Here is a 19619-nt window from a genome sequence, read left to right on the forward strand (position 1 = left end):
GAGTCCGGAGAGGAGTCCGGCTCCTTGGAGTCATGAGTCTCGCAGAGTATGGGGCTAGTGTTCGGCTCAATCGCCGTTGGGGTCGCAGCCCCCGAGGTGGCGTCCAACCGCCCATCCTCGATCGGCGCAATTGGCTCCTAACTAAGAGTTGGAGACGATGCGGGTGCGGCCTCCAGGGCACTGTTCGGCGGCAGAGCTAGATCATGCTCGTCGGGACAGTGCGGCGCGCTCGGCAGGGGCTCGAATCCGTCGAAGATCAAGTCCCCGCGGATGTCAGCCGTGTAGTTTAAACTTCCGAATCTGACCTGACGGCCAAGGGCGTAGCTTTCGACCTGCTCCAGATGGCCAAGTGAATTGGCCCGCAGTGCGAAGCAGCCGAAGACGAAGATCTGTCCGGGGAGGAAGGTCTCACCCTGGACTGCATCGCTATTGATGATCGAAGGAGCCATCGGGCCTGACGGCGACGACACAGAGGAACTCTCAATGAAAGCACAAATGCCGGTGTCAAAACCGACGGATCTCGGGTAGGGGGTCCCGAACTGTGTGTCTAGGCCAGATGGTAACAGGAGGCAAGAGACACGAAGTTTTACCCAGGTTCGGGCCCTCTCGATGGAGGTAAAACCCTACGTCCTTCTTGATTAATATTGATGATATGGGTAGTACAAGTGTAGATCTACCACGAGATCAAAGAGGCTAAACCCTAGAAGCTAGCCTATGGTATGATTGTTGATGTGTATGTTGTCCTACACACTAAAACCCTCCGGTTTATATAGACACCGGAGAGGGTTAGGGTTACATAGAGTCGGTTACATTGGTAGGAGATCTGAATATCCGTATCGCCAAGCTTGCCTTCCACGCCAAGGAAAGTCCCTTCCGGACACGGGACGAAGTCTTCAATCTTGTATCTTCATAATCCAGGAGTCCGGCTGAAGGTATAGTCCGGCCATCCGGACACCCCCTAATCCAAGACTCCCTCAGTCGTGGTGACCCTTGTCAAAAAGAGGTGGACGGGGGGCTAGGCCCTTTGTCCGTAACCCGGCAAATGTGATTCTCCAGCAGGCGCAAGCGGCACCGGCAATGTGGCCTGCCGGAAGGACTCGTTTATTTACACTAAGAAGGCATTTTGCCTCCGCACGAACGTACACGTGCACGTGTTACCGGCAGGACTAGACTTTTTCATTAATATGCTGATGCAAGTACAAAGGTTACATGATACAAGCATGGGCTCGAGAGATTACATTATATAGAAATTAAGATTTGGCAAGTGCCTACAATTTAAGAAAAAAGATAGGTTCCCCGTGATCTCCATTCTTGCCCCTTTCCTCCTAGGTGCAACAGGTGAAGGCAAAAAAGAGAACGGCGGGGAGCGCGCCGAATGAGAGCTTGACGAGGAAGACCCTCGGCAGGACGCGGGGCTGAGGGAGGGGGGCGGCGCAGTCAGTCGGAGTTGACGTGCTCCCGCTGGACGCCCTCGTCGTCGCTATCGTTGTCCTCGTCGTCACTCCCGCTCGAGGAGGAGGGTTCGTCGTCCGAGGAGCTCTCCGCACAACACCTGAAGCGAGTTCCCACGAGCCCGAAGACCTTGACGGAGAGCAGGCCATCCTCCATCAATTTAAATTGAAGGACGAGCCCCTCCGACACGCTATGGGCATGGGCGAAGGTCTTCCATCCACGGCAGAGATACATAACGTGAGGGGCTGGGAAGTCGACATTGACCTGCATGCAGCCATTCCCGCAGCCCCTCATGTGCAGACTCAGAGCCTAAGGCGGATCAAGCTCCATCTCCCGAGCAAACGGAGTGGCAAGACGAAGACGGCCATGCACTGGCCCACGCAGACTGACGAAAAACTCACGGGGTTGGTCTTCGACATGGCCCTCCATTGGAAGGGCCGTAGGCGGAGGCGACGCCGGTGCGCCGCCCCATCCTCCTCCTCCCCGAGTGCCACGAGGGCCTCGGCCTCACCACCTCCCTCTCCCTGTCGCGGTCGGCTCCATGAGCTCTTGGGAACGAGGGGCGCGCTGTTGATTGGAGGCTCTCATCGCCGCCATCGGAGCACCAGCACGCCCTCTAGCAATGACGAAGAGAAGGAAGGAGTCGAGGAAGAGAAGATGAGCACTGAAGGATCGGAGGACGATGTCCCCCCTCCCCTCCTTCTTTTAATGGGGCGGGGCTGAGGCTCGGCCGCCCTGCTCGACCAATCCAGCCACCTAGAGGCGCGGGGAATCGGGACTGACCCGCTACTCCAATTAGCGATGACCCAATTTTCCCGCTTCCACATTATGGTCTGTGCCCTCTGCGTCCACCACCTACCCTCCTCAAGGCATGAATGACATGTGGCAAGCGAACCGGAATGAAGAGGACGACCAAAGCGAGTGCATTCCAACCCATGACCATGGGGCGCGGGCCCCTTGAAGGCACTGCCCGAGTCCAGTTGGTAAATCAGCCACGCCACAGCATTTTCCTCCCTTTTCTGGGGAAGGCGCGGGCCGCCTCTTTACCATTTACTATGATGTGACGTATGAGGGCAGCAACCGCCCCACGCATGACCCCCACGCCACGCAGAACCCCCACATCATGCATTCAACACGAGTCGTGGGGAAGTGCGACGGGCGAGGGAGTTACAGCGGTAAAACTCGGCCCCGCATGCCTGCGCACCCTTTTGGGCCTAGCCCAACAACGCGTCGCGCTTATGTTTGGCCCAAGCCCGGGGGCTCCTGTCGGTGCACAAAAGGAGGGGTCCTATTTTGTACCCCTTTACTTGTGCGCGGGCAGTTGGAGGCGCGCCTGCAGCCACACCTAGCAGGGCAAAGGAAGGAAGCAAAGCCATAAGACAACCAGAACAACGCCAAGCTAGAAGCACGAAGAGCAGAGGGGCGAGGTGGACTCCCCGGCAAGGCCCTTGCCGGGGCGGCCTCCACAGCCCCGGCAAGAACCTTGCCGGGGCAACTTGCCCAACACCAACATAGCAACCACCCTTGATCCTGTGAGTTCCGACGCCATCGACAGCATTGGAACCGAGGCTCGGGAGGCACCTCCATGGTGGCATGCAAATCTTTGTGGAAACCAGAAACACACAAGACTAGATGACGCCCAGAAGATGACAATCCTCGGCAAGATCCTTGCCAAGGATACCCACGAGACCCCCGGCAAGACCCTTGTCGGGATGACCAAGATGCCGTGGCAAGACCCTTGCCGGGGCCCCGGCAAGACTCTTGCCGAAAACATCCGCGGGGCCGTAGCCAGGCACACGCCTGCCAAGACTCCACCGTCGTTCCCATGAACCTGCCAACCCACCATCTAGGCAGCCGCCTGCATGGCCACGAGCGGCGTCTAGGCCGACTCGACAAGAACCTGCGTGGTGGCATGCAGAGCTTCGTGAAGATTTAGCCACCGCACCAACTCAGCAGCAAGCCAATGTGGCACTACACGCCTCGTCAGTTCATACGGGCGTCAAAACTAGGCGAGGCAGCGACAGCTGGGACGAGCTTCCTTTCCGTCCCCAATAAAGCAAGAAGGGCACGTTGGCAGCACATTAAATGCGTTTATCCTACAGTGCCATGAGATAGACTCTATTACTATAGACCTTTCCACCTCCTGTGTGCTACTGTGGCAGCCCCTTTTGACTATAAAAGGAGACCTGCGGCGTACTGAGGGAGGATTTCGATTTTTTGGACGACGCATGCATCGTAGCTAGTTCAAGAACTCAAGAACACTCAAATATACACCAAAGCAGGATTAGGGTATTACGCATCCTTGCGGCCCGAACCTGGGTAAAAGATCCTCATGCTGCCTTCTAGACCCGCTCTTTGCACAACCCTGCACCTTCCAACCTTAGGAAAAAGGGACCCCGGTGATCCCATAGGTGTCGTTTCCCCCGACAATGAGGAAGCGCAGTGGGAAAGTGAAGATGAAAGAGAACGATTGCCTCTTACTTAAAGCACTCATCGCCCAGAACCAAATTAAAGCAGCTTGTTTGAATCGGGTAGTAATATTATTTCTAACACCATGGATGATGAAGAAGAACGTTTGTTGCTTGCTAAAAGTAAAGCAGACGTACGTCAAGCATGCTATTATGTCGAGGCCCAGCCATTTCTTGTTGGCGAATACTTTGATGAGTGAAGCTCCAGTTGCCACGAGTTACATGAATATTGCATGGATCTAATGTCAGCAGGTCATCATGGTTTGCTAGTCCACTATAACAAAGATCATTTCTGACATGATTTTGCTTCAATCGATGTGAGTTTTGAGGACTTACATCTCTTCTTCAACTTCAACGTGCTCGATGCCACTCTTGTTAGATGCTTGATTTTGTAAGTACTTAACAAACTCTGATCAATTTCTCCATATGTGGCTGTAAATGATAAGCAGCTAACTGCATTTTATTCCTCTCAGGGGATTGAACGCGTAGAGAAGAAAAAGGGAGAGTGTATTTCATAGATCCTGAAATAGAAAATGGAACAACAATACATGATAAGGACCTACGGGACTGGGCCGTTAACACGGTCGTCCATCTCTTCGAAAACATGGCCCAGGCAGAATCATTTCTCTGGCCATATCATGAACGGTAAGTCAAGTAAACAACCACGCATACACTTATTGCCTTTCAGATTTCGACATAATTCGTAAGTTCATGGCATTCTTAATATGTAGCAATCACTGGATATTGGTATTCATTGTTCCAAACAAGAACACAATTTACTACATCGGTTCTCTTAGAGAGTCAACAAACTCTCAGGATCTGACGCATCTTCAGCAATTCATGGAAAGGTATTGAATTCTATGATGTTGAAATTAATTTGCATTCATATATGGTTCAATAATTGATGTTGTCAAAATTCAACATCATTTGCAGTGTGCTCGCATTGTGGAAAACTAAACCAGGGAACCTGTTCAAGAGGGAACCACCTCTGCAGCATGAGAACGTTTCTCCGGTAACACACCAAAACCATTATTTTAGGAAAATTTATCCAACAGTCTACAAAAACCTTTCCTTATGCTAGTCGAATGTTCAAGCTTCTAAATAAACTCTTTCTATTTTGTCCAAAGAAAAAATAATACATCTAACACCGGTTAGGTTGTTCCTAACAGGACAAATACATGACTAATTCTTTGCAAAAAAATTCAGTGTCCTCACCAAGAAGCAAGGACCAACCTTTGTGAATACTATGTTTGCAGACACATGATCTCCATTTGCAAATCTGCTGATAGTTGTGACGATCCTTGCAAATTAGTACTAATAAGTCTATCTTAATTAATATCTTCTACTCCACTCATATGGCATATTCTGATCTTAAAAATACTGCAGCTCATCTTAATGCTGAGGACACCTGAACCGCTCCTGGCTAGTGAATTCCTAATGGTTCTGAGATTTATCAGCGACTTCTTCCTGGACCACTACATCAATCCCACTAGTGATAATTAAGATTTCAGCATGCCTTCTCCTGAAACATTTAGTAAGAGTTAGCCGCTAAACATATAACGCATGGATCCATTGTTTTCCATCTGATCAGGTCTCGTATTTCGTACACTATGATTAATTATGTAATGCATATATGTGTGGAAAATTCATTGGAATTTGGCTACCATATGTTCAATTGCAATTGTTGCAAAATTTGATGAATGTTCTTCCTGTGGACACTATTTGTTCAATTAAATATTGTGGCGAATTTTCTTTTTGCATGCCGATTCAAAATGGAATATTTTTGTTTATTTGTTCAATTGAATATTGTCTCGAATTTGCTTTTTGCGTGCTGATTCAAAATTTGATATTTTTGTTTATTTGTTCAATTGAATATTGTGACGAATTTGCTTTTTGCATGCCGATTCAAATTGGGATATTTTTGTTTCAACCTAGCAATTGCTCCGCACACGGTTCAACTAAATGTGTCTGTGCGATCCACATCGGAAAGCATACGTCAATCGTAGAGGAACCGTTGGTGATACACAGTAGATCGTAAACGATTTGTAGCGCTACTACGTGTGCGTAGGGTCTCGAGAACCGCTTGTGATATCGCATTATCGCACATGAGAACTCAGAGTAAACCGTGCCTACTGTAAAATACAATCCTAGTCATAATTTTTTCATGAAACGTGTGGGATCCCAAACGAAAAGCACAAGTCACTCTTGCGGCAACCATCGATGATACCCAACAATCACAAACGGTCTGCAGCACTTGTATGTGTGCGAAGGGGCTCCTGAACCGTTTGTGATAGAGCATTATCGCAGATGGTAATTGTTGGGAAACGTGTGCGGTGGAGTCTTGCATGGCAGACGGGTTACGCAGAAAACTCATGTGCGATGGGGCACAAATCGCACACAGTTCATGTGTTGGCCCATGTACCTTACATACCATTTCCCAAACAGTTCATTACGATAGACCGTATGGTTTCACTACATCGTTAGAAACATTTAATTGCCGATACCACACATGCAAAAGAATTTAGTGTGTCCTGCATCGCACACGGTTACATTTTGGAAGGCCTCTGGATCACTGCTCCACCGTCCTGCATCGCACATGACGGTTTCTGGGTCATGTGGGAAGGACACCGTATCGCCGACACTCACTTGGGAACGGTCCCTAATGTCGGCGCGGAAAGGGGTTAAAAACCGTTTGTATTGCACCAACGCGTACTAGTGCCACCCAAGATTCTCTAACATGTGATGAGTTAACCGACCTCAATAGAAGGAAAAAAGCCAGCCCGCCGCACTTTGAGAGAGACGAGGCGCGAGAAGCAATACGGACTGGTCGATTACTAGAGCTAGGTGTCGCACGGAAGCCAAGAAATATGGTGATAGCGAGGGTTGGCCATGTATAGTATGATGTAACTACACTGGGCTGCCGTGTTTCATACTCTTCCGGTCTACTCTGGAGATGATTGGTTGATTTTATATCGCTGAATAATATAAAATACTATGATGAGTGCAGACGCTCCACCACGAGGTTCCTTGCTCCTTCTCGGTCATCGGGAATATATGTTCTTCCACTCTTTTTTGACATGAGCTTTGTTCATCCTTTTGCCAACACGCGGGACATTTAGCATCAAGGTGCACGTGTCATGCAAGAAAATGGAGATAACCAGTGCGTAAGTGAGTCGTGCACTACACAATATTTTTCCTCGTTGATGGCACGTGAATAGTGCATGTACTCAATGATGGAGCACAGGATGCTAGCCATGGACATGGTCGGCCCTTTTGGAGAGATTACAAAATACGTATTAACTTTGATGTGTCCCTTCAACTCGCAGAATGAATAGAAGCACACACTGAATGACAGAGCATGGGATGGTATCCATGGACATGGTCAACCCTTTTTGGAGACTAATGCACTACTTTTGATGTGTCCGGGCCCCATGCTCATGTATACCAATGTGTTACTAGTCAATTATTTTGCCAGAGTCAGCTATCACACCCTTTCGATGCTACCTCAATGTACCCACTAGAAACAAGATAGACTTGTTCGGTTTAACCGCCTCCCTAGGTGTTGGTAGAGGAACTGGCCAAAGGGAGGCGGTTCTATAGGTCGGCAGGCAGCTTAAAACAAGGGAAAACGCGTGAACCAGCTAGACGAGGGAGGGAAGCTTCTACATTTGCAGGGGACGTGGCATTGGCTATTGGGCGGCAACATGCGTTCGTCCGGGTACGCCATAAAGAATACGAAGAGGCATCCTCTATCACCAAGGACCAACTACCCTACCGATAGCTCATCTAACAGAACTCCCAAGTTAACTGTGTTGAGGCATAGCCTAGTGGTGGGAAGGGGCTGATGCCTTCCCACCCACCCAGATTCAAGGCATGGTACTTGCAATTTGGGTTTGTTGCACCAATTATACTGTAGGGGGTTCCCTTATAGTCTTTCTATCAAAAAAATTGTGTTGACGGTGGTGTAGTCATGAGATGGGTGACCGGGTGGGAAGTGGACTCGATGTTAACTAGAGGCAGTTAATATGGAGAGTGTACTCCCTTTATTATAAACCTTTGAAGTGACCCATCCGTCTAGTCAATATCGAGGTCTTTGTTTTGTAATTTTTGACATATTTTTTGTTTTTTGAACACATGTTAATCGAAGCTTTTTTGAACATAACACATCCGAAGACATATATGCTTATATGGAATGGAGTCAATGAGGAGAGAGGTGTTTGTATTAACAAAATATGTTGCCGTAACATAACGCACACCAATGCAAAATGAGTCTACAACATAATAAATGAAGGCTTGCATGACCCTACATTTATGTTACTACCCACTATGATGATAGTAACATGAACTAGTAACATGCATACAGTACAAAAAAATACACTTCCATGTTGATACGTGTTTGTTAGAGTAGGTCACGTTTTCTGTCATGGATGTACATCCATGACGATTTTCTGACAGAATCAAGATGGCCATACATGTGTTGTCGTAGAAGTGTTCGATGACATTACCAAAATTATCATCATGGAAGTGTCCACTTCCATGACGATAAATCGCGCGTCATAGAAGTGCTTTCGTCAAGGGAGACCGACACATGGCATCGACCGTAATGGGTTGCCGTTAAGCTATCAGGTCTGGTTTTGGATCCGATAACCCGTTAATAGCCCGGACCAATAGGGATTTTTCATGTGTAAAATTCTCATTGGCCGGAGGAAACACATGCTGGCTCACCGTTGGGACAGATGTCATCCACTCATTGGACAGGAGGCGCCTATGATACGTCGACATGTGGCACGGCCCAACAGAGGCCCATTCCGGTGAAAAGGCCGGCCCAGCTAAAGGCCCACCATGTTTTTTCAGACACTAGTGGGATGTCCCGTTAACAGCTTGCCATGTTTTGGGTCAAAATGAGGCCCATACCAGATCAGGCCCATTCACAGCCTGCCATGTTTTGAGCCATTGCATCCCATATCGGATTAGGCCCATTAACAAGCCACTGTTCTTTTGGGAACATTCTAAGACAGGTTTGTATTTCAGCCTGTTAAATGCCCGCCAGTTCGGCCCGTTAATAGTTTCGGCCTATTAGCAGCCCGTGGTGCATCTGGGACATTGTTGGCCCGGTTTAACTTTACGACATTTAAAGGTCCATGTAGAAACTAGGCTATTTCTTGTCCAAAGTAACTTTAGGCCTCTTAACGTCCCGTAGTCTCCATGGATAAATTTCAGCCCAACTAATCTATCGACCTATTAATGGCCCATGTAACAATTGGGACTAATTACAGTATGTGTTGAATCCGGCCTGCTTACAGCCCATCTCATAATGGCCCGTGACACTTTTCGGCCTATGGCCCTCGTAGAAACCGGCCTGCTTAAAGCCCATAATTTTATTGGGCCAATCAGGCCCGAGCTATATTCGGGCCTATTAACTGCTCGTCCTATTTGGGCCAAACATGGGCCTTAGGCAGTTTCGGCCTGTATTGGCCCGTGAATTTTTCGGCTCAACGCTAGCCCAATCTAGGTTTTAGCCTGTTAAAAGCCCATGGTATTCTCTGGCCTAGCTAGCCAAAACTTTACTCGGCCTATCAAAGGCGGGAAACAACTATAGGCTTAGACCTGCTAATGTCCCAATATGATTATAGGCCCACGTTTTGGCCCATATGAGTAATGGGTTGGCCTGAAGAACCTTCCAGCCGAAATTACAACATACTGACCAAGAATAAACCTAGACTATACAACAAAGAAATTACAGCATATTACATTCCCTTGGTATCAAAGTTCACCGCCAGTGATAATAAAGGGAAACCAGATAGCAGATTACATAAACTGGGCAGGTGGCCACCGGTGGAAGTTAAAAAGCGGACAAAATAATAGACAGAACCAACAACACTTCAACACAGTTCTAGAAAGGTTAGCCCGACCTAGGAGCTGCTGCGCAAGAAGCTTAGCAACCTGATGAGACTGCGCTTCTTTGGCGCTCATATCGACCAACTTAAGCTGCATAGCATCAATAAACATCCTGTACTTATGGCTAATCTTGCATAGCGATTGGAGTTCCAGTCGTATTTGAGCAGAAGCATGTATTTCTGCTTGAATTTCAGACTGAAGAAGTCGAACAGATTCAGATAGCGACTTCATCGAGCTTGTGTCACTAAGTAAGTTTGACATTACATCAAGATGTGACTTTGTGGTTGTATCCCTACCCTCGATATGTGTTGCCTTCTCCTCTGGAATATGTGTTGGAGGGACAAACAATGGGTTCGTCTCACTATCATTGTGGCAGTTCGTCCTAGCAGAAGTGTTGTCAACCTGAAAGAGAAACAAGTAGGTAGATAATAGGTTTTGCATGTATAAGCATCATCACTGTCAATTCATCTCATTTCTTGGTCAGAAATAAAGAGACATGGTTTAAAGTAGCATTAACATAATAGGCATTGTTCATAGTTAAGACGACAAGAAATGGTATTTTACAGGAGCGGCCCGCTTCACCGGTTCTACTGGATTACCGATCAAGAACACAAGCATATATGTAGTTCTAAACAACGTATAAGAACGAATGGTGAGTGTACTGTCAATTTATACCATTTCAGATTTGTAAATAAAGAGACACGGTTTAAATAACATTAATATAATATGGCATTGTTCATAGTTGAGACATAGCAGGATATGACATTGTGCTGTTGTTGGTAGTCTCACCACACCATTGGATTACAGATCAGGAACACAAGCATACACATAGTGCTAAAGAAGATAAGTTGCTATGTTTAGTTTAATTTACATGGTACAAATAAGGAACTAGATTGTACAACTAAAGACTGGAATTGAGAAGGACAAACTTATGTTTATGTACTTCTACTTTATAAACTTTGAACAAGCAATTTGATGCAGATGACAAAAGTAAACAATATTTGCACTCATAGCTATCCAAATATACACAAAAAAGTTTGAAGGCTCGAGGAGGACAAACTTACATTAGTAGTGAAGACTGCCTCTATAAAGGCCTCGTCCATATCGATGGGGGGGCCAATTCAAGAAGTTTACCGCACACTCTTCTTCAAGAGTATTGCCTTTATTCTACATTTTGTTAAGAGTAAATATAGATGTGGAAATATAGGAACAAATGGTGATTATTTAACTTAAGTTGCAGAGTACAAATGTAAATATAGCATACAGGCAGAAGGCACTGACAAGAGCAATGCGGAGCTAAACTTCTTCAGTAACATTGGTTTTATTCAATATTTTGGCAAGAGTAAATGTAGATCTGATGTGTAGAAAAATGGAGGACAAGGGAAAATAAGCTACAAAGCGTACATGAAGAACTAGTTGACAAATATAAGTACAGTGATGAAGGACAACAGATACTTGCAAGAACAATGCATAACTAAATTTCTTTATAGGCATTGGGTTTATTCTACATTAATTTAAGCATTAATATAGATCTGATAATTTGGAGCGAACAGTGGATAAGCAAGCTATAATGCACAATGATGTCACATAATCCACCAGGTATGAATGTAAGGATAGCGATAGGACAATATGTACTCAGAAGAGCAAAGCAGCGACCATCATAGCTGCGATATCCTAGGTTTTGCGGCGCTGGTTCTATCACCAATATACGTCGGGTGCTATGTGATTTCACCGGTAGCACCACTTTTTTCAAGGACTTTTCTTGTAATCCTTCATGTTCTGCAATCACCCTCTTCCTTTTGGATGTCTGAACACAAGAACAACATTTGAATGGAAAACATGGTATCACGACAAATGGAATAGGTGTTGATAATGGATGGGCATGGCATCTTCACATATATCATGAGTAAACTAAGAAGATGGTGGTGCAATGAAGCAAAAGAAATGCAAGACACCTTATGAAGGATATGTGCAAATAATAAAACCTTGCCAAATTAGAACAAGCACCTTATTGGATGAATAGGATAGGTCATCTGCTTTTGACTCCTTGAGCTTAGAATAGTCATTACGACAATATTCTAGATACGAATCTATAGGTCGGGAGCATGTGGGTTTCATTGCATCCACAATGGACCTGAATCCTTTGATGCCAAGTTTGTTACCCATTGAACTGTTCAGCAATATTCTTATGATGTGCGCATTCTTATATTCATTGTGATTATGTACAATATCTGTAAAGCATGAAAACACAAATAGTAGTGACATTATCTTTGTAATGCAGAGGATATTGTAATATAATAGAGGCTCTCCGTAAACCCTTGTGTGTTATCACTGGATTATGATGAGAGAACCCATGTGTGTTTAATATGGTTAGTAGATTAATATAAGTTGTCACAACTACACAAAAAATAGGCTCCGTCACTGGTACGCATCGGTGCTATATAAATGGTTTTTAACCCCTTTCTACGACGGTATTTGGAACTTTCGCCAAGTGAGTGTGGGTGATAGGGGGGTCATTCCCACATGACCCAGAAATTGTCGGGGATAGGCCCTCCTAGGACACAGGCTGGGGCCGTGTGCGATCAGGCGAGGCATCGAAACCCAATCATTTCCGTAGGTATGTACATCCCACATGGCGAATCCCAGAAAAACATTTCCGTAGGTATGTACATCCCACACGGTGAATCCAAGAAAAACATTTCCGTAGGTATGTACATCCCACACGGTGAATCCTAGAAAAACTTTTCCGTAGGTATGTACATCCCACACGGTGAGTCCCAGAAAAACATTTCCGTAGGTATGTACATTCCACCTGGTGAATCCCAGAAAAACATTTCCGTAGGTATGTATATCACACACAATCAATCCAAGGAAAACGTTTCTGTTCGTACGTACATCCCACACAGTTTTACGTGTAGGCTTGTGTGTGAAAGGTGTAACTACCACACACGGTCTGCATTGGTTAACTATTTGCTTTTATCAACTACATCACATACGTTTTGATGAAGAAAACTGTGTGGCATTGGGCTATCCATCGCAAGCGCTTTTACTGCTAGAACCGTTTGCAAAGGTCCATGACACATTTAGCAGGTTTATTAGTTTACAATTAATAATTCCAGTATTATACATATTCACATTTCATATCGAATGGTTGTTTGCCAATTTCATATCATGCACACAAATATATTATAACATCATAGTACGATAGCTACATGAAAACAACACAGTACAACATATAGCTAGTTCAACTTCATAAGAACAATATATTCATTTCCCTCATCGAGATCATCCAAGCTCGTCTTATCCACCCCTGCTTTCAGTTCAGTAAGAACCTGTTTTGCATGGGCCAACTGTGAAAGTGCCTCCTCCTTCACCAACACCATCTTAGCAAAGTCTGATTTAAAAAACCTGAGGTCATTTTCCACATTCAACTTTTTATCCTGTATCTTCAAATATTCTTCAGCGTTGACAACAATTTCTCTAAGCCTACGTCTGTTCTCTTCCTCATACATGCTCCAGAGCTTCGCTAGGCACATCTTCAAAGACTATGGCCACTCTTGATCAACCCACTCCAGGTAAGAACACTTCTGTTCATCCTATAATATTTAAAACTAGATCAGTAACAATTGTAGGGGAAATGGGTTTATAGAAGCATAGAAAATCACCAATGCTTATTTTGAAAAACTGAAGAAACATGTTAATTATGACATATCTTCTCAAAAAGATCAATGTGCTCATGAATTAATTGCTACTGAGACAACGACCAAATTCTGGAACATCAGTAGCTATAATTAACTACAACAATGCTACAAGTTCTTACTCATGTACAACAAATAACAAACTGAACATTTTATGAGGAAGGTAAATACAAGTGCAACAGCATAGCGACAGCGTTTGGATGATAGCAAATTGATGCTAACATGTGTGTACATGCACAAATTTAGTAAGATAGAACAAATAACACTAAGGCCGTCCACTATGTATGCCAAAACTGGGGTAAAGAAAACTGTTGCTACATCTCGCACCGGTGCCATGCAATGGCGAGCCGATGCAACGGAAAAAATTAGGGACCCGGACTCCGGAGCACGTAGTTGCTCCGATGCCCAGTTCCTTCGGGCCATAACGACTTAGTATTTTACTGCTTGGCTGCTCGGATGTGTGGACCAAAGTTGGCTGCACAAACTGCTGAATCGGTGCCAAATAATTTTCTAATGGCACCGCTGATGAGATGGCAACAATTTAAGATACTAGGTACAAACTGTGACACTGTCTTAGGATGCGTTTGGTTGAACGTGTGGTATGAATGGGTAGGGACCATGACAATGTCGGAATCACATCTAACAAATGTTTTATAACAACGAAAGAGGGTCTAATCTTCTATGCACATGTCAAAAACTTCCTCCCACTGTCCACAGATTCAAATGCAACTAGCTTCACGCATGGAGATTGATGGTCACAACGGGCAGATAGATCTTCAGCCACCCCGCTCCATTCATTGCCACTGATGGTCCTAGGGAGCTACAAGAGGAAGAAATGACCCTAATCGACCACCGAGTAAAAATCCTTCATTCCATGTCATAGCCCAAGAGATAGAAGAGAGGCATGCCCGGGTGGTGAAGGAGTCGTCGCCGGAGGAGGAACCGCTGGAGAGGTCTTTGAAGAAGACCATGGCGACCCGGGCGGTAGGATGCGAGACGGCGAGAGCAAGGAAGCGACTATAGCTTAGGAAGGAAGGAAGGAAGGAAGGAAGGAGGAAATAGGGGAAATGTGACTTGTGGTCGGGGAGAAAAGGGGGTGGGGAATGGCGGAGGGGGCGGTGTAGACATTTTGGCGGTAGGCCAAAATTTTGGAAATGTGGAGGGACACTTTGCGCGGGGTGCCGCCAGACCATTCACTTTGAATGATTGTGTGCTTTGTTTTGACATTTTTATGCATTAATTGAGTTTTCAATGCATTTATGTGCATAATTCAAATTTTAACTACATGCACATGCTCTAATGCATATAAATTGGTTGAAAATTCAAATTTGTGCCCTTGGTTGCTTGCTTAGGTCCCATGCAAGAAACGGGAAATGAATGTCAAACACCCTGCCACGGTCACTCGGCCGCAAACATTGAGATACCTAGTTTTTAAATTCTAGTAAATCCAAAGCTCGTCTGAAATTCATGAAACTTGGCATGCTATCATGGAGCGGCATCAACATGCCGTGGTAATTTTTCTGTCCCATTCAGGGGCACGTTTGGGGATATGCTTCTCACAAACCAGAGCTTCTCACAACAAGCCTAATGGTTTCGGTAGGGAACGTCCCACCTTTGGGGACGAAACGATATCCCTTGCCTCTTATTGCTTTCAAAACATTTCTCGTGTCAACATAGAACAACAAGAGTGTTGTTTCAATTTTTGGGATTTTTCGTGGTTTGTTTGGACATTTTTATGCATTAACTAAGTTTTCAATGCATTTAGATGCATAAATCAAGTTTGAACTACATACACATGCTCTAATGCATATAAATTGGTTGACAATTCAAATATGTGTCCTTGGTTGCAAGCTTAGGTCCCATGCAAGAAATGGGAATGAATGTCAAACACCCTGGCACGGTCACACTGTCACAAACATTGGGGTACCTAGGTTTTAAATTCTAGTAAATCCAAACCTCGTCGGAAATTCATGAAACTTGGCATGCTATCATGGAGAAGCATCAACATGTCATGGTAAATTTTTTGTCCCATTTGGGGCAGGTTTGGGGATATGCTTCTCACAAACCAGACCTTCTCACAACAAGCCTGATGGTTTCGGTAGGGAACGTCCCACCTTTGTGGACGAAACCATATCCATGGCCTCTTATTGCTTTAAAAAAATTTCTCGTGTTAACAAAGAACAACAGGAGTGTTGTGTTAATTTTTCGGATTTTTTGGGGTTCGTTTGGAGATTTTATGCATTAATTGAGTTTTCAATGCATTTATGTGCATAATTCAAATTTGAACTACATGCACATGCTCTAATGCATATAAATTGGTTGAATAATCAAATATGTGTCTTTGGTTGCGTGCTTAGGTCCCATGCAAGAAATGGGAATGAATGTCAAACACCCTGCCATGGTCACTCGGCCGCAAACATTGAGATACCTGGTTTTGAAATTCTTGTAAACCCAAAGCTCGTACAAAATTCATGAAACTTGGCATGCTATCGTGGAGCGGCATCAACATGCTGTGGTAATTTTTTTCCCATTTGGAGCAGGTTTGGGGATATGCTTCTCACAAACCAGAGCTTCTCACAACAAGCCTGATGGTTTCGCTAGGGAACGTCCCACCTTTGGGGATGATACGATATCCATTGCCTCTTATTTGTTTCAAAAAAATTCTCATGTCAACATAGAACAACAGGAGTTTTGTGTCAATTTTTGGGATTTTCATGGTTCGTTTGGACATTTTATGAATTAACGGAGTTTTCAATGCATTTATGTGCATAATTCGAATTTGAACTCCATGCATCTGCTCTAATGCATACAAATTGGTTGAAAAATCAAATATGTGTCCTTGGTTGCGTGCCTAGCTCCCTTGCAAGAAATGGGAATGAATGTCAAACGCCCTGCCATGGTCACCTGGCCGCAAACATTGAGATACCCGATTTTTAAATTCTAGTAAATCCAAAGCTCATCTGAAATTCGTGAAACTTGGCATGCTATCATGGAGTAGCATCAAACATGCTGTGGTAAAGTTTTTGTCCCATTTGGGGGCAGATTTGGGGATATGCTTCTCACAATCCAGAGCTTCTCACAACATGCCTGATGGTTTCGGTAGGGAACGTCCAACCTCTGGGGATGAAACGATATCCATTGCCTCTTATTGCTTTCAATTTTTTTTCATGTCAACATAGAACAACAGGAGTGTTGTGTCAATTTTTGGGAATTTTCGGGGTTCATTTGGACATTTTTATGCATTAATTGAGTTCTCAATGCATTTATGTGCATAATTAAAATTTGAACTACATGCACATGCTCTAATGCATATAACTTGGTTAAAAATGAAATATGTGTCCTTGGGTGCGTGCTTAGGTCCGATGCAAAAATGGGAATGAATGTCAAACACCCAGCCACGGTCACTCGGCCACAAACATTGAGATTCCTACTTTTTAAATTCTGTAAATTGAAAGCTCGTCCGAAATTCATGAAACTTGGCATGCTACCAAGGAGTGGCATCAACATGTAATGGTAAATTTTTTGTCCCATTTGGGGCAGGTTTGGGGATATGCTTCTCAGAAACCAGAGCTTCTCACAACAAGCGTGATGGTTTCGGCAGGGAACGTCCCCCCTTTTGGGACGAAACCATATCCATTGCCTCTTATTGCTTTCAATTATTTTTCGTGTCAACATAGAACAACAGGAGTGTTGTGTCAATTTTTGAGAATTTTCAGGGTTCGTTTGGACATTTTTATGCATTAATTGAGTTCTCAATGCATTTATGTGCATAATTCAAATTTGAACTACATGCACATGCTCTAATTGTAACGCCCTCGATGTGGCTATATCTCCTACGCGTCTAAGCATGACTTAGAGGCATAACCGCATTGAAAGCAATGTCGCAAGTAAGGTAATCTTCACAAAAACCCATGTAAATAGATAATAAGGGGAAAGGTACATAGTTGGCTTACACTCGCCATGTCACACAAAGTACATAAATAGCATTACATCAACCAATACACTCATGGTCCAACTACGGTACCAAAATAAAAGATCAACCCAACATGCAACATGGTCCCGATCGCCCCAATTGGGCACCACTACTTATCATCAGGGAAAGACACATAGTAACGGCGTGAGTCTTCGTTGAACTCCCACTTGAGCTCAAGCGCATCATCTGGAACGGAGTCTTACATCTGGTTTGGAAGTAATCTGTGAGCCACGGGGACTCAGCAATCTCGCACCCTCGCGATCAAGACTATTTAACCTTATAGGAAAGGCAAGGTAATATGTGGAGCTGTAGCAAGCGACTAGCATATATGGTGGCTAACCTGTTCGCAAAAGAGAGCGAGAAGAGAAGGCAAAGCACGACCGAAGAACTAGAGAACAACCTACGGCAAACATTAATCCAACACCGTGTTCACTTCCCGGACTCCACCGAGAAGAGACCATCACGGTAACACACTCAGTTGATTCATTTTAATTAAGTTAAGATTCAAGTTATCTACAACCGGACATTAACAAATTCCCATCTGCCCATAACCGCGGGCACGGCTTTCGAAAGTTCAAATCCCTACAGGGGAGTCCCAACTTAGCCCATGACAAGCTCTCACGGTCAACGAAGGATATACCTTCTCCCGAGACATTCCGATCAGACTTGGCATCCCGGTTCTACAAGACAACTTCGACAAGTTAAAACAAATCCAGCAACACCGCCGGAATGTGCCGACAAATCCCGATAGGAGCTGCACATATCTCGTTCTCAGGGCACACCCAGATGAGCAATCCGTACAACTAAAACCAAACCTCGAGTTTCCCCGAGGAGGCGCTGCACAGGGTTCTAGTTTGGACCAACACTCAGAGGAGCACTGGCCCGGGGGGGTTTAAATAAGATGACCCTCGGGCTCCGGAAACCCAAGGGAAAAAGATGCTAGGTGGCAAATGGTAAAACCAATGTTGGGCATTGCTGGAGGAGTTTTATTCAAGGCAGACTATCAAGGGGTTCCCATTATTACCCAACCGCATAAGGAACGCAAAATCCGGGAACATAACACCGATATGACGGAAACTAGGGAGGCAAGAGTGGAACAAAACACTAGGCAAGAGGCCGAGCCTTCCACCCTTTACCAAGTATATATATGCATTAAGATAACAAGATAATATAATGATATCCCAACAAGTAAAATAATGTTCCAACAAGGAACGGCCTCCAATCTTCACCTGCAACTAGCAACACTATAAGAGGGGCTGAGCAAAGCGGTAGCATAGCCAATCAACAGTTTGCTAGGACATGGTGGGTTAGAGGTTTGACCTGGCAATTTGGGAGGCATGATAAGAAAGTGGTAGGCATCGTAGCATAGGCATATCAAAAGAGCAAGCATCTAGCAAAGCAAAGATAGAAGTGATTTCGAGGGTATGATCATCTTGCCTGCAAAGTTGTCAGAGGTGATTGGATCCTCGAAAGCAAACTCAATGGGCTCCTAGTTAGCGAACTCGTCTCCCGGCTCTACCCAAACAAGACAAGCAAGCAAAAGGAACACAATAAACCACGTGCAAAGCTCAAACAACATGATGCAAACATGGTATGCTATGCGGGATGCAATATGTGATGCATATGCAAGATTTGACAAGGAATGATTGGACCTGGACTCAACTTGGAAAACCAAGTGTGCCACTGGAAAGGTGAGGTGATTTCGCTTGAAATGGATATAAAGAATACCGGAATCGGAGACACGGTTTGGAAATGGCAAGCAAAACAAATATGGCACCGGTCTGCGATAAACAGCAAGTAGCCATCTAAATGCATCAAGTTAAACATGCTACAGCACTCAAACATGGCAACAAAACACATTGCAGAGATCCACTCATAATGCTTCAAAAAATATGAACACTAAGCTACAACCAATTCATCCATTAACAGGTTCAAACAAGGATGGCAAAAGTGCAAACGGTAAACAGATTTCAGACTTAGTGAAATTTCAGATCAGGTAGCACACTTTGGAGGAAGAAAAGTATATGCTACAGGAACTTAAGATGGCAAAGTAAAGCATGGCATGGAGCTACTCAAAGAGATTAAAAAAAGTCCCTTAGTGACCTTGAGCCAAAAGGGATCAGAAAATAC

Source organism: Triticum urartu, chromosome 2 (genome assembly GCF_003073215.2).
Source record: "Triticum urartu cultivar G1812 chromosome 2, Tu2.1, whole genome shotgun sequence".
Taxonomy (NCBI): domain Eukaryota; kingdom Viridiplantae; phylum Streptophyta; class Magnoliopsida; order Poales; family Poaceae; genus Triticum; species Triticum urartu.